At 47.5% G+C, this 13,801-nt stretch overlaps 1 protein-coding gene across 2 annotated transcripts in view; it reads left to right on the forward strand.

Moving 5' to 3' along the window:
• The first annotated feature begins 868 nt into the window (after positions 1-868).
• The window catches only part of LOC140462857 (neurensin-1-like), a 66,308-nt gene continuing 53,375 nt past the window's right edge, over positions 869-13,801 (forward strand). Inside the window, exons 1-2 of one of the 2 annotated variants that reach the window (XM_072556249.1) lie at positions 1,434-1,578; positions 3,880-3,946. The gene's annotated coding sequence lies outside the window, so the exon portion shown is untranslated. Of the gene's footprint in view, positions 1,411-1,433; positions 1,579-3,879; positions 3,947-13,801 lie in introns of those variants that run through there. The other variant, XM_072556248.1, reaches the window with a different exon arrangement.

The raw sequence follows: 13,801 nt of genomic DNA on the forward strand, positions 1-13,801 counted from the left end.
TCTCAGAATAAGTGGTCATTTGGTTTGTCTCTAGCACCATCTTATTTTTGTTTTCTTATAATTATCCCTCTGCCTCAATTAATTGGATCATAGTCATCCCTTCACTTGATGCTCAATTATTGACACTATACTCACACCATTTGACACTTTTGATCACCTGCAGAGACCTATTGTTCAGGTTGACACTCCACCCATACCATCTGTACTATCTTCTGACATTCTTAATTATCTGGAATTACCTCGCAATGATCACTCTGCCCATAAATTCTGTACCTGTGCACTTCCCTCCACTTCACCTGACGAAGGGGCAGTGCTCTGAAAGCTTGTGATTTCAAATAAACTTGTTGGACTATAACCTGGTGTTGTGTGACTTCTGACTTTGTCCATTCCAGTCCAACACTGGCACCTCCACATCAGAATAATAATCACCCACCTAGTCCTGAGAAAAGGCAGAATTTCATCTTTCAGAGTTTTGTGATTCTGCAGACTGCACTATGTATGTTCATGGTTGAGATTGATAGATTTTAAGCAATTTGGGGGTGAAGGATTATGGGAAAGGGCAGGAGAGTGGTGATGAGGATTATCAGATCAGCCATGATCTCATTGAATGACAGTACAGATTGGATGGGCTGAATGGCCTACTGCTGCGCCAATGTCTTAACTTAAGATATAGATTGCTGTTGAAATCATTCGATGTTTAAGGATAGTAATGTAAATGGTCAAATGAAGCATTCCAGGGAGACATTGGATGATTACTTAGATAGAGATAGTGCGTGCAAAGGGTTCGCGGAAAAGACAGCAGATTTGTATTCGATCGTGCTGTTCCTTTCAAGAGCTGGTGCAGATACAATGGCCCGAATGGTCTCATTCTTCACCCTAACAGTTCCCTCCCTCTGTAACATAAGATGACTGGGATAATGTTTGTGCCCGTGTTTGGGACAATATTGAGGACGAAATCTCAGCTGTCTGGGAGAAAACGGTATGAGGGGATTTGCAATCCTGTCTTTTAGTTGACTTCCAGAAGTCGGGGTTTTGTCCGAACATGATTAATCCATTGCATCTTCCCTTGGACTCTCAGAATGAAAAAAAAATAGGCATCGTTCTCCAATAAACGCGCCCAGCTCTGGAGGAGAGAGCCGAGGGGACAGGAATTGCATAACCTAATTAGTTCGGGTGCTTCCTGTACGTCTGCACGGTGTTCAGGGTTGTGTGTGTGACTGTGTGGATGTGTGAGTGAGTGTGGATGCAAATGTGTTCTCCCAGTGTGGAGCTACCAGATTGCAGGTGCAGTCTGCCACAGGAAAGATTCATCTCCAGCTCGAGTCCAGGGCTGATCCTCGTCTGACATTCGGGGCTGGTGGATGGAACCGCTGCGTTAGCCGGCAGTTTTCAACCTCCGTGCTGCAACAGGTAAAGCGTGCAGGAGAGTGAGCTCCCGCTGCCTCGCTCCCTCTCACATCCTCTCTTTAGCTTGTCTTTGTCTCTCTCCATGTCTGTCTCTGTCACTTCATAGCAGCGCCAGTCAAAATGTGGAAGTTTAATTTTGATATCTCTCTGTAAAATAAGACAGCGGGAAAGGTATGCAGCTCTGAACTACATGTATTAGATTTAAGTCTGTGCGTGTAGTTGAAATGATTTTTTTTCTATAGAAAGATCGACAAGTCTTGTTGGATGAAGGTCTGAGATTTCTGTCTTTTGACTTTATTCTCGTCTGTAACTCTAGCTGTTCCTCCTCACTGTAATGGCTTTCAAATTCTGTTTGAAAGGTTCCTGATATTTTCAACATTTGCAGCTGATATTTTTTAACTGTCTAATATCTTGAGGCTTTTTGTCACTCTTTGTTTTTGTTCTTTATCCAATGTTCCTCCCGTCTTTCCAACCCCTCCCCCACCCCAATCATTTTCTCTCTCGTTATAACTCTCTCCCTCCAAACTGTTTATTCTCCGGCCTCCCCTCGCCCCTCCCTCTCTTCCTCAATGTATCTCCAAGACGCATTGGCCTTCGGGGGGGACGCTGTCCTAAGATTCAACAGAATTATACCAGGGTTAAATGGATTAAATAATGAGGAAAGGTCACACAGACTGGGCTTGTATTCCCTCGAGGGTAGGAGATTGAGAATGATCTAATCAGAATGCTGAAGATGAATGTAGGGGTTGTCAGGGTGGATAGAGAGAAACTGCTGGTGGAGGAGAACAGAACAGGGGGAGGTAAGACTTGAAATCAGACTCACCTGGTTTAGGGGTGATGTATTTAGAATCATAACAGTGTGAAAACAGGCCTTTAGATTAGATTAGATTCCCTACAGTGTGGAAACAGGCTCTTCGGCCCAACCAGTCCACACCGACCCTCCGAATAGTAACCCACCTAGACCCATTCCCCTCTGACTAATGCACCTAATACTATGGGAAACTTAGCATGGCCAATTCACCTGATCTGCACATCTTTGGACTGTGGGAGGAAACCGGAGCACCCGGAGGAACCCCACGCAGACTCTGGGAGAATGTCCATACTCCACACAGACAGTCACCCAAGGCTGGAATCAAACCTGGGACCCTCGTGCTGTGAGGCAGCAATGCTAACCACTGTGTCGCCCCAGTACACTTACATTCACACAATGAGAAAGTTGGAACTTCAAGTTCACACTAACCCTCGAAAGAGCATCCCATCCATACCCACCCTATAGCCCTGCATTTCCCATGGCTAACCCATCTAGGCTTCACATCCCCAGACACAATGGACAATTTAGCATGGCCCAACCACCTAACCTGCACATTTTTGGACTGTGAGAGGAAACCTGAGCACCCAGAGAAGACTCACACAGGAGCACCTGCAAACTTCACACAGGCAGTCACCCAAGGCTGGAATCGAACCCAGGACCCAGGCTGTAGTGCTAACCACTGAGTCACTGGGCCACCCCAGTACTCTTGCATTCACACAATAAGAAAGTTGGAACTTGCTCCCTGCCTACATGTTGTGAGGCTAGGGTTCTGTGGAAAATTTCAAAAGTGAGTGTAGGGAGACTTTTACTTGGCAAGGCTATTAAAGGATATGGGACCAAAGAGGGTTAATGGAGTTAAAGATACAGACCAGCCATTAATACTTGATTCTGGGATGTGGGTGTTCCTGGCTGGGCCAGCTTCTATTGCCCATCCCTGATTACACAGAGGAGAGTTAGAATCAACCACATTGATGTGTGCCTGGAGTCACATGTAGACCAGACCAAGGAAGGAGGGGCAGTTTCCTTCCCTATTCATGAACCCCTTTTGGTTTGACAATCAACATGGAATAAATGATTGCAATCAAGCTAAGGTTTTTATTGAAATCAAATTTCACCAAATGCCATGGTGAGGGCTCAAACCCACGTTTCCAAATCTCTACCTTGGGGGCCACACAGTGATGGCTGAATTAACTTTGAGGGTTGAATGGCCTCTTCCTGTGCCTACATCAGCTAAAGTTCAGGGTTTCTGAAAGCTGGTTCTCACTGAACTCCTGCATCTCTTTATTCAAATACTTCTTCTTGGCAAAGGAAGGAATTGGAATAGCTGAACAAGATGCGCTTGTTTGGGAGAAGTTAACTAACAAAGGCTAGCCTTACCATTCACTACACCCCAGTAAGAGTTAAAGCTCTCCACAGATTTGTGTTTGTACATTCTGTTCTGCACTCAGGTGCACGCCTCATCTCTCCTTCCTCTGTATTCAGCTCCACATGACACCTTTTCACAAATGATCTGTTACATTTCTCCTTTCCAATGGCCTCTTGTTGATTTTGATTGCACTAATCTGCTCCTTCATTATTTCCATTTTAATTGTGTCAATTGACCCCACCAACTGTTTTTGTTTTGCTTGTTACTTCACCTCCACGTCTTTCTTTCTCTCCAGTTCCTTCTAATTATGTAAGGGGACATTATGGACGGGGGCCAGTATTGTGAGTGATATCAAAAAGCAGGTATATGATTTACTGTATTCAACAATGTGCTTTTCAATATTCACCTTTATAAGTATGTATAAAACATGTCTGTATTTGTACGTGCGTGTTTTACTGATATTGATGCATGACATAAATATAATTGTCTGTCTGTATCTGTAACTTGATATGTCTAAATGTGTCTGTCTCTGGCTGTCAAGTCTGACTCATTCACAGTTGCACACACGTTTTTTTTGAACATCTTGGCAATGAGAATCCTTCTGTTTGATAATTTTGTAAGAGAAAGAAAACGGAAAATTGTATCTTATACTGGCACCAACCCATGTAAAGGTGTGACAGCTGAAATCTTTCCACTTAGCAATAGTTCCAGCAGTCATCTGCTGTAATCTTATGATGTCTATTTAGCCCTTGCTTTCCATGTGCACGCACAGTACAAATCTTTTAAACTTGATATTCATGTGTCATACAGAGAGCTAAATGTACCATAAACATCCTTAATTTGTTGGCTCTGGGTAACATGTTCATTCTGGGAGTGAGAAGGTTGGGGGTTCAAGTGGCAACTTTATCACAGAGCCGCAGCAGGCACTCACAGTCCTGAGGATAAAATGCGAACTTACAGGATGTCATTGCACAACTTGAAAGATGAGCTGAGAAGTTCTCCCTGTCCAATATTTATTCCTCACAAAACAGTATTCAGCATGTGTTTAAATTGCTGATTGTGTGTAAACGGATGTGATGTATCCCTGCAATGACAGAAATGAATGCTGTAAAGCACGAGAGTGTGAAAAGTGTTATATTCAATTTTTGTCACTTTATTTTGTTATTGTGCCTGGTCAACATTCTGTCGACCTCAGGGTGAATAGCAGCTCATCTATCATCAGTACCACTTGTCCTGTGCTGTTATCTGTACACAACATGCCTCATGTTCCCCAGCATGTGATGTTATGTCAGACCTACATAATCCAACAACACTGCCTGATGCACATATAGAGTTAACCTCGAACTGATGTGTGCTATGTATATCTGCTTATCTACAGCACACAAGCATCTTTTCTAATCTGCCTACCATAGGCTTTGTCTGCAGAATGCTACCATATTGATATGCATATGGACCCTCTCTGAATATCAGAATATATGTCAATTCAGGAAAACGGTCAAAACTGTTCAACTGCTTCAAAATAAATTAATCAAGTAATAAAACTTAAATTATGGCCAAGTACAGTCAGTTCTCCATTAACACGATAGTTGTGTTCTTGTGCAACCCGGCAGTATAGAAGAATCGTACTAGAGAAACAGCGCTTAAAGTGTTGGTGATATAATTGCATTACAGTTAACACAAGTTTTAAAAGTTTGCACTTTAGAAACAGGGTCCCAAATTCATCAATCATGTTACAGTGAATTTGCATTGACAAAATGAGCGTTATGGCAGAATGACCTGAAGTCCTCCTGTCCAACATATTGCATTTCTTTTACATTGGGCAATAGCGATAGGGCTATCAGGATTTGTCGATATGGTATGTTGACCAGGAGTCATGCCACCTTTCACATTCTCTACAATCTACAGTCAGCTGAAGGCAGCTTAACAATCTGGAACATTTTTAGCATTAGTTTTATAAAATAACAACATGCTTACCATCAAAATCTATCTCTCTTCCCTGGTGGAAAAGTCAGATTTGCTTTGACAGTGGAATCCCACCAACTTGCCACAATACATCCCCAGCTCCTCCTTCCTGAACTGATTGGAATGTTGTCTGTATAGAGGTGGTCACCATCTCATCTCAACCCAAACCTCAAACTCCTGTGTTTCTCACTCCCTTTAGGAGTCATGTTAAATTCCACCTCTTGGTCTTTCTTCCAATACATGTCCTTCCCAGTTAGCTGTTTGTGAAGTTCCAGGGTTTTTTTTACAATAAAGAGAGTTGTGTAGAATGACATGGAGTTTACAGCAGAGGAACAGGCCATTCAACCCAACTTATCGATAATTGTTTTCACTCCACACAAACATCCATCCCCCACTATTTATCTCACCCAGTAGTCCAGTGGGTTTTTACTGCTTGCACTGGGAGCCTGTGTCTGGTCGTCATCTTAATTAATTTGCATTTTCACAAGTGTGAAAACTTCAGAACATAGAACAGTACAACACAGGAACAATTCTCCCAGTTCCTGCCTAATACTGTTGTCATTAGCCTCCTCCTAATTTAGCACTTTCACCCCAAGACCAGTTTTATCCTTATCCACAACTATCTTAAAACCTAAAGAATTATGGTCACTGATCCAAAAATGCTCACCCATTGAAACTTCGATGACCTGGCTAGGCTTATTCCACAATACTGGGTCTAATACAGACCCTTCCCTTGTAGGACTATCTGCATATTGTTTCAAGAATTCTCCCTGGATGTGCCTATTAAATTCTGTGCCATCTATGTCCCTGATACTAAAGGATCCCCCCCCCCCATGAATATTGGGGAAATTAAAATCCCATTAAAATCCCACTACAACAACCCTGCTGTTTTACATCTTTCCATGATGTGCTTACATATCTGTTTCTCTATCTCCCACTGGCTATTGGAAGGCCTATATATAACCCCATCCTAGTGATTGCACTTTTCTTATTCTTGAGTTTTACCCATACTACCTTGCTGCATGAGCCCTCCAAAATGTTCTCCCTTAGTTATCAGTAATGCAACACCCCCTCATCACTTTTACATTCCTCTCTATCGTGACTGAAACATCTACACCATGGAACATTGAGCTGCCAGGCCCACCCTTCTCTCAAGCAGGTTTCTGTAATGGCTACCTCATCGTAATCTCATGTGCTCATCCAAGCTCTAAGGATGTTAAGCCTCTTATAAGCCTGTTATACTCTTTGCATTAAAATAAATATACTTCAGTCTACTAGTCCTCGCTGTGTTGATTAAACTGGCCATACTTATTCTTCCAATTAAATTTTCTTGATTTAGCTACTCTGTTCTTTTCAAACACTCCACATGCTGGCCAACGACTCTGGTTTTCACCCCCTCCCCCAACACACACACACACACAGGTATTGATCTTCTTTCCAGTTTAGGTGAAAACTGTATTTCTTGTACAGGTCCCACCTGCCTGGAAGAGATCCAAATGATCCAGATATCTGAAGCTGTCACTCCAACACCAGCTCTTTAGCCATACGTTCAACTGTATTATTTTCCTATTCACGGAAAGATGTGAAACTTGAAAGGGTTCAGAAAAGATTTACAAGGATGTTGCCAGGGTTTGAGGATCTGAGCTACAGGGAGAGGCTGAACAGGCTGGGGCTGTTATCCCTGGAGCATTGGAGAGTGAGGGGTGACCTTATGGAGGTTTACAAAATTATGAGGGGCATGGATAGGATAAATAGACGAAGTCTTTTCCCTGGGGTTGGGGAGTCCAGAACTAGAGGGCATAGGTCTAGGGTGAGAGGGGAAAGATATAAAAGAGACCTAAGGGGCAACTTTTTCACACAGAGGGTGATATGTGTATGGAATGAGCTGCCAGAGGACGTAGTGGAGGCTGGTACAATTGCAACATTTAAGAGGCATTTGGATGGGTATATGATTAGGAAGGGTTTGGAGGGATGTGGGCCAGCTGCTGGCAGGTGGGACTAGATTGGGTTGAGATATCTGGTCGGCATGGATGGGTTGGACCGAAGGGTCTGTTTCCATGCTGTACATCTCTATGACTCCATGACTGTATGACTAGTACATGACACAGAGTAATCCCAAGATTATAACCTTAGAGGACCTGCTGTTCAACTTCCTACCTCATTTACTGAACTCCCTTTGCAGAAGCTCATCTCTCTTTCTCCCTATGTTAGTAGTATCAATATGGATCACAATCTCTGGCTGTTCACCCTCCCCAATTTAGAATATCTTGTGCCTGCTTAGAGAGACCCTTGACCCTGGCATCAGTGATATATAACCTGCAAACCAATTACACAACCGTGCCCAATAGTCCCAAAATCAGATTTATTGCTGTTGCATTCTATTCCTGCCAAACTACATCAACAGAAGCGAGTACTTCTTCCATGTTAACAAGTTTTTCTTCCATGTGAATTAACAATAATGTGATTGAAAAATTAAGGCTGTTATTTGTTGAACAAGAATGTTTCTTACCTGTATTAGCAATAATGTGATTCTGGCCCTGTTAGTTTAAATGGTGATGCTCTTGCACAATATCCTTATAATGTGGGATTGCACAGGAATAGAACTATCACATAATATCAGAACAGACTACACTCTATCGCCCTCCTGACACTACTCACTCACCCTGTAGACCTGGTCCTGAGCAGCCAAACTGACACCACCTTTGGAGTCATAGAGCCATAGAGATGTGCAGCGTGGAAACAGAACCTTTGGTCCAACTCATCCATGCTAATGAGATATCCTAACCTCATCTAGTCCCATTTGCCAGCACCCAGCCCATATCCCTCCAAACCCTCCCTATTCATATATCCATCCAGATGCCATTTAAATTTTGTTATTATATCAGCCTCCACCACTTCCTCTGGCAGCTCATTCCATACACGCACCACCCTCTGCTTGAACAAGTTGCCCCTTAGGTCCCTTTTAAATTTGCTCTGACCAATAATGGAAAGCATACTAAACGCCTTCTTCACTGTCCTATCTACCTACGACTCCATTTTCAAGAAATTATGAACCTGCACTCGAAGCTCTCTTTGTTCAGCAACACTCCTCAGAACCTGACTATTAAGTGTATAAGTCCTGCCCTGATTTGCTTTTCCAAAATGCAGCACCTTGCATTTATCTAAATTAAATTCCATCTGCCACTCCTCAGCCCTTTGGCCCATCTGATCAAGATCCCATTGTACTCTGAGATAACCTTCTTTGCTGTCCACTAAACCTCCAATTTTGGTGTCATCTGAAAACTTACTAACTATAACTCCTACATTCACATCGAGACCCACCTATAGATTCACCTCCACTCCCCACACGTCCTCAACTGTGACTCACCCAGTTCCTGATCTGACTGACCAGAGTTTCACTCTGACTGACCCCAGTCCTGCACTGACTGACTCCAGTTTCCCTCTGACTGACCCCAGTCTCACCCTGACTGACCCCAGTTTCCCTCTGACTGACCCCAGGTTCCCTCTGACTGACCCCAGTCTCACCCTGACTGACCCTAGTCTCGCTCAGACTGACCCCAGATTCCCTCTGACTGATTTCAGTCCTTCTCTGACTGACCCCAATCTTGCTCTGACTGACCCCAGATTCCCTCTGACTGATTTCAGTCCTTCTCTGACTGACTCCAGTCTCGCTCTGAGTAACCAAAGTCTCGCTGTGACTGAGCCCAATCTCGCTCTGACTGACCCCAATCTCACTCTGACTGACCCCAGTCTCGCTCTGACTGACCCCAATCTCGCTCTGACTGACCCCAGTCCCACTCTGACTGATCTCAGTTTCGCTCTGACTGATCTCAGTCTTGCTCTGACTGACCCCAGTCTCGCTCTGACTGACCCCAATCTCGCTCTGACTGACCCCAATCTCACTCTGACTGACCCCAGACTCGCTCTGACTAACCCAATCTCGCTCTGACTGACCCCAGTCCCACTCTGACTGAACCCAATCTCGCTCTGACTGGCCCCAGTCTCACTCTGACTGACCCCAATCTCACTCTGACTGACCCCAGACTCGCTCTAACTCACCCCAGTCTTGCTCTGACTGACCCCAGTTTCCCTCTGACTGACCCCAGTCTCACCCTGACTGACCCCGGTCTCACTCTGACTGACTCCAATCTCACTCTGACTGACCCCAGTCTCACTCTGACTGACCCCAATCTCGCTCTGACTGACCCCAGTCTCGCTCTGACTGATGCCAGTCTCGCTCTGACTGACCCCAATCTCACTCTGACTGACCCCAATCTCACCATGACTGACCCCAGACTCACTCTGACTGATCTCAGTCTCGCTCTGACTGATCTCAGTCTCGTTCTGACTGACCCCAATCTCACTCTGACTGACCCCAGTCCCACTCTGACTGATCTCAGTTTCGCTCTGACTGATCTCAGTCTTGCTCTGACTGACCCCAGTCTCGCTCTGACTGACCCCAATCTCGCTCTGACTGACCCCAATCTCACTCTGACTGACCCCAGACTCGCTCTGACTAACCCAATCTCGCTCTGACTGACCCCAGTCCCACTCTGACTGAACCCAATCTCGCTCTGACTGGCCCCAGTCTCACTCTGACTGACCCCAATCTCACTCTGACTGACCCCAGACTCACTCTAACTCACCCCAGTCTTGCTCTGACTGACCCCAGTTTCCCTCTGACTGACCCCAGTCTCACCCTGACTGACCCCGGTCTCACTCTGACTGACTCCAATCTCACTCTGACTGACCCCAGTCTCACTCTGACTGACCCCAATCTCGCTCTGACTGACCCCAGTCTCGCTCTGACTGATGCCAGTCTCGCTCTGACTGACCCCAATCTCACTCTGACTGACCCCAATCTCACCATGACTGACCCCAGACTCACTCTGACTGATCTCAGTCTCGCTCTGACTGATCTCAGTCTCGTTCTGACTGACCCCAATCTCACTCTGACTGACCCCAGACTCACTCTGACTGACCACAGTCTCGCTCTGACTGACCCCAGTCTCGCTCTGACTGACCCCAGACTCACTCTGACTGACCACAGTCTCGTTCAGACTGACCCCAGTCTCACTCTGACTGACCCCAATCTCGCTCTGACTGACCCCAGTCTCACCATGACTGACCCCAGACTCACTCTGACTGATCTCAGTCTTGTTCTGACTGACCCCAGACTCACTCTGACTGACCACAATCTCATTCTGACTGACCCCAGACTCACTCTGACTGACCACAGTCTCGTTCTGACTGACCCCAGTCTCACTCTGACTGACCCCAGACTCACTCCGACTGACCACAGTCTCGTTCTGACTGACCCCAGTCTCACTCTGACTGACCCCAGACTCACTCTGACTGACCCCAATCTCACTCTGACTGACCCCAATCTCACTCTGACTGACCCCAGACTCGCTCTGACTGACCACAGTCTCGTTCTGACTGACCCCAGTCTCACTCTGACTGACCTCAGACTCACTCCGACTGACCACAGTCTCGTTCTGACTGACCCCAGTCTCACTCTGACTGACCCCAGACTCGCTCTGACTGACCACAGTCTCGTTCTGACTGACCCCAGTCTCACTCTGACTGACCCCAGACTCACTCCGACTGACCACAGTTTCGTTCTGACTGACCCCAGTCTCACTCTGACTGACCCCAATCTCGCTCTGACTGACCCCAGTCTCGCTCTGACTGACCCCAGTCTCACTCTGACTGACCCCAATCTCACTCTGACTGACCCCTGTCTCACTCTGACTGAGCCCACACTCACTCTGACTGACCCCAATCTCACTCTGACTGACCCCAATCTCACTCTGACTGACCCCTGTCCCACTCTGACTGACCCTTGTCCCCGTCTGACTGACCACAGTCTCGTTCTGACTGACCCCAATCTCACTCTGACTGACCCCAGTCTCGTTCTGACTGACCCCAGTCTCGTTCTGACTGGCCCCAGTCTCGTTCTGACTGATCTCAGCCTCGCTCTGACTGATCTCAGTCTCGTTCTGACTGGCCCCAGTCTCACTCTGACTGACCCCAATCTCACTCTGACTGACCCCAGTCTCGCTCTGACTCATCCCAATCCCACTCTGACTGACCCCAGTCTCGCTCTAACTCCCCCCAGTCTCGCTCTGACTCACCCCAATCTCACTCTGACTGACCCCTGTCCCACTCTGACTGACCCCAGTTTCCCTCTGACTGACCCCAGGTTCCCTCTGACTGACCCCAGTCTCACCCTGACTGACCCTAGTCTCGCTCAGACTGACCCCAGATTCCCTCTGACTGATTTCAGTCCTTCTCTGACTGACCCCAATCTTGCTCTGACTGACCCCAGATTCCCTCTGACTGATTTCAGTCCTTCTCTGACTGACTCCAGTCTCGCTCTGAGTAACCAAAGTCTCGCTGTGACTGAGCCCAATCTCGCTCTGACTGACCCCAATCTCACTCTGACTGACCCCAGTCTCGCTCTGACTGACCCCAATCTCGCTCTGACTGACCCCAGTCCCACTCTGACTGATCTCAGTTTCGCTCTGACTGATCTCAGTCTTGCTCTGACTGACCCCAGTCTCGCTCTGACTGACCCCAATCTCGCTCTGACTGACCCCAATCTCACTCTGACTGACCCCAGACTCGCTCTGACTAACCCAATCTCGCTCTGACTGACCCCAGTCCCACTCTGACTGAACCCAATCTCGCTCTGACTGGCCCCAGTCTCACTCTGACTGACCCCAATCTCACTCTGACTGACCCCAGACTCGCTCTAACTCACCCCAGTCTTGCTCTGACTGACCCCAGTTTCCCTCTGACTGACCCCAGTCTCACCCTGACTGACCCCGGTCTCACTCTGACTGACTCCAATCTCACTCTGACTGACCCCAGTCTCACTCTGACTGACCCCAATCTCGCTCTGACTGACCCCAGTCTCGCTCTGACTGATGCCAGTCTCGCTCTGACTGACCCCAATCTCACTCTGACTGACCCCAATCTCACCATGACTGACCCCAGACTCACTCTGACTGATCTCAGTCTCGCTCTGACTGATCTCAGTCTCGTTCTGACTGACCCCAATCTCACTCTGACTGACCCCAGTCCCACTCTGACTGATCTCAGTTTCGCTCTGACTGATCTCAGTCTTGCTCTGACTGACCCCAGTCTCGCTCTGACTGACCCCAATCTCGCTCTGACTGACCCCAGTCTCGCTCTGACTGACCCCAGTCTCACTCTGACTGACCCCAATCTCACTCTGACTGACCCCTGTCTCACTCTGACTGAGCCCACACTCACTCTGACTGACCCCAATCTCACTCTGACTGACCCCAATCTCACTCTGACTGACCCCTGTCCCACTCTGACTGACCCTTGTCCCCGTCTGACTGACCACAGTCTCGTTCTGACTGACCCCAATCTCACTCTGACTGACCCCAGTCTCGTTCTGACTGACCCCAGTCTCGTTCTGACTGGCCCCAGTCTCGTTCTGACTGATCTCAGCCTCGCTCTGACTGATCTCAGTCTCGTTCTGACTGGCCCCAGTCTCACTCTGACTGACCCCAATCTCACTCTGACTGACCCCAGTCTCGCTCTGACTCATCCCAATCCCACTCTGACTGACCCCAGTCTCGCTCTAACTCCCCCCAGTCTCGCTCTGACTCACCCCAATCTCACTCTGACTGACCCCTGTCCCACTCTGACTGACCCCAGTTTCCCTCTGACTGACCCCAGGTTCCCTCTGACTGACCCCAGTCTCACCCTGACTGACCCTAGTCTCGCTCAGACTGACCCCAGATTCCCTCTGACTGATTTCAGTCCTTCTCTGACTGACCCCAATCTTGCTCTGACTGACCCCAGATTCCCTCTGACTGATTTCAGTCCTTCTCTGACTGACTCCAGTCTCGCTCTGAGTAACCAAAGTCTCGCTGTGACTGAGCCCAATCTCGCTCTGACTGACCCCAATCTCACTCTGACTGACCCCAGTCTCGCTCTGACTGACCCCAATCTCGCTCGGACTGACCCCAGTCCCACTCTGACTGATCTCAGTTTCGCTCTGACTGATCTCAGTCTTGCTCTGACTGACCCCAGTCTCGCTCTGACTGACCCCAATCTCGCTCTGACTGACCCCAATCTCACTCTGACTGACCCCAGACTCGCTCTGACTAACCCAATCTCGCTCTGACTGACCCCAGTCCCACTCTGACTGAACCCAATCTCGCTCTGACTGGCCCCAGTCTCACTCTGACTGACCCCAATCTCACTCTGACTGA

The sequence above is a fragment of the Chiloscyllium punctatum genome, chromosome 37 (assembly GCF_047496795.1).
Source record: "Chiloscyllium punctatum isolate Juve2018m chromosome 37, sChiPun1.3, whole genome shotgun sequence".
Taxonomy (NCBI): domain Eukaryota; kingdom Metazoa; phylum Chordata; class Chondrichthyes; order Orectolobiformes; family Hemiscylliidae; genus Chiloscyllium; species Chiloscyllium punctatum.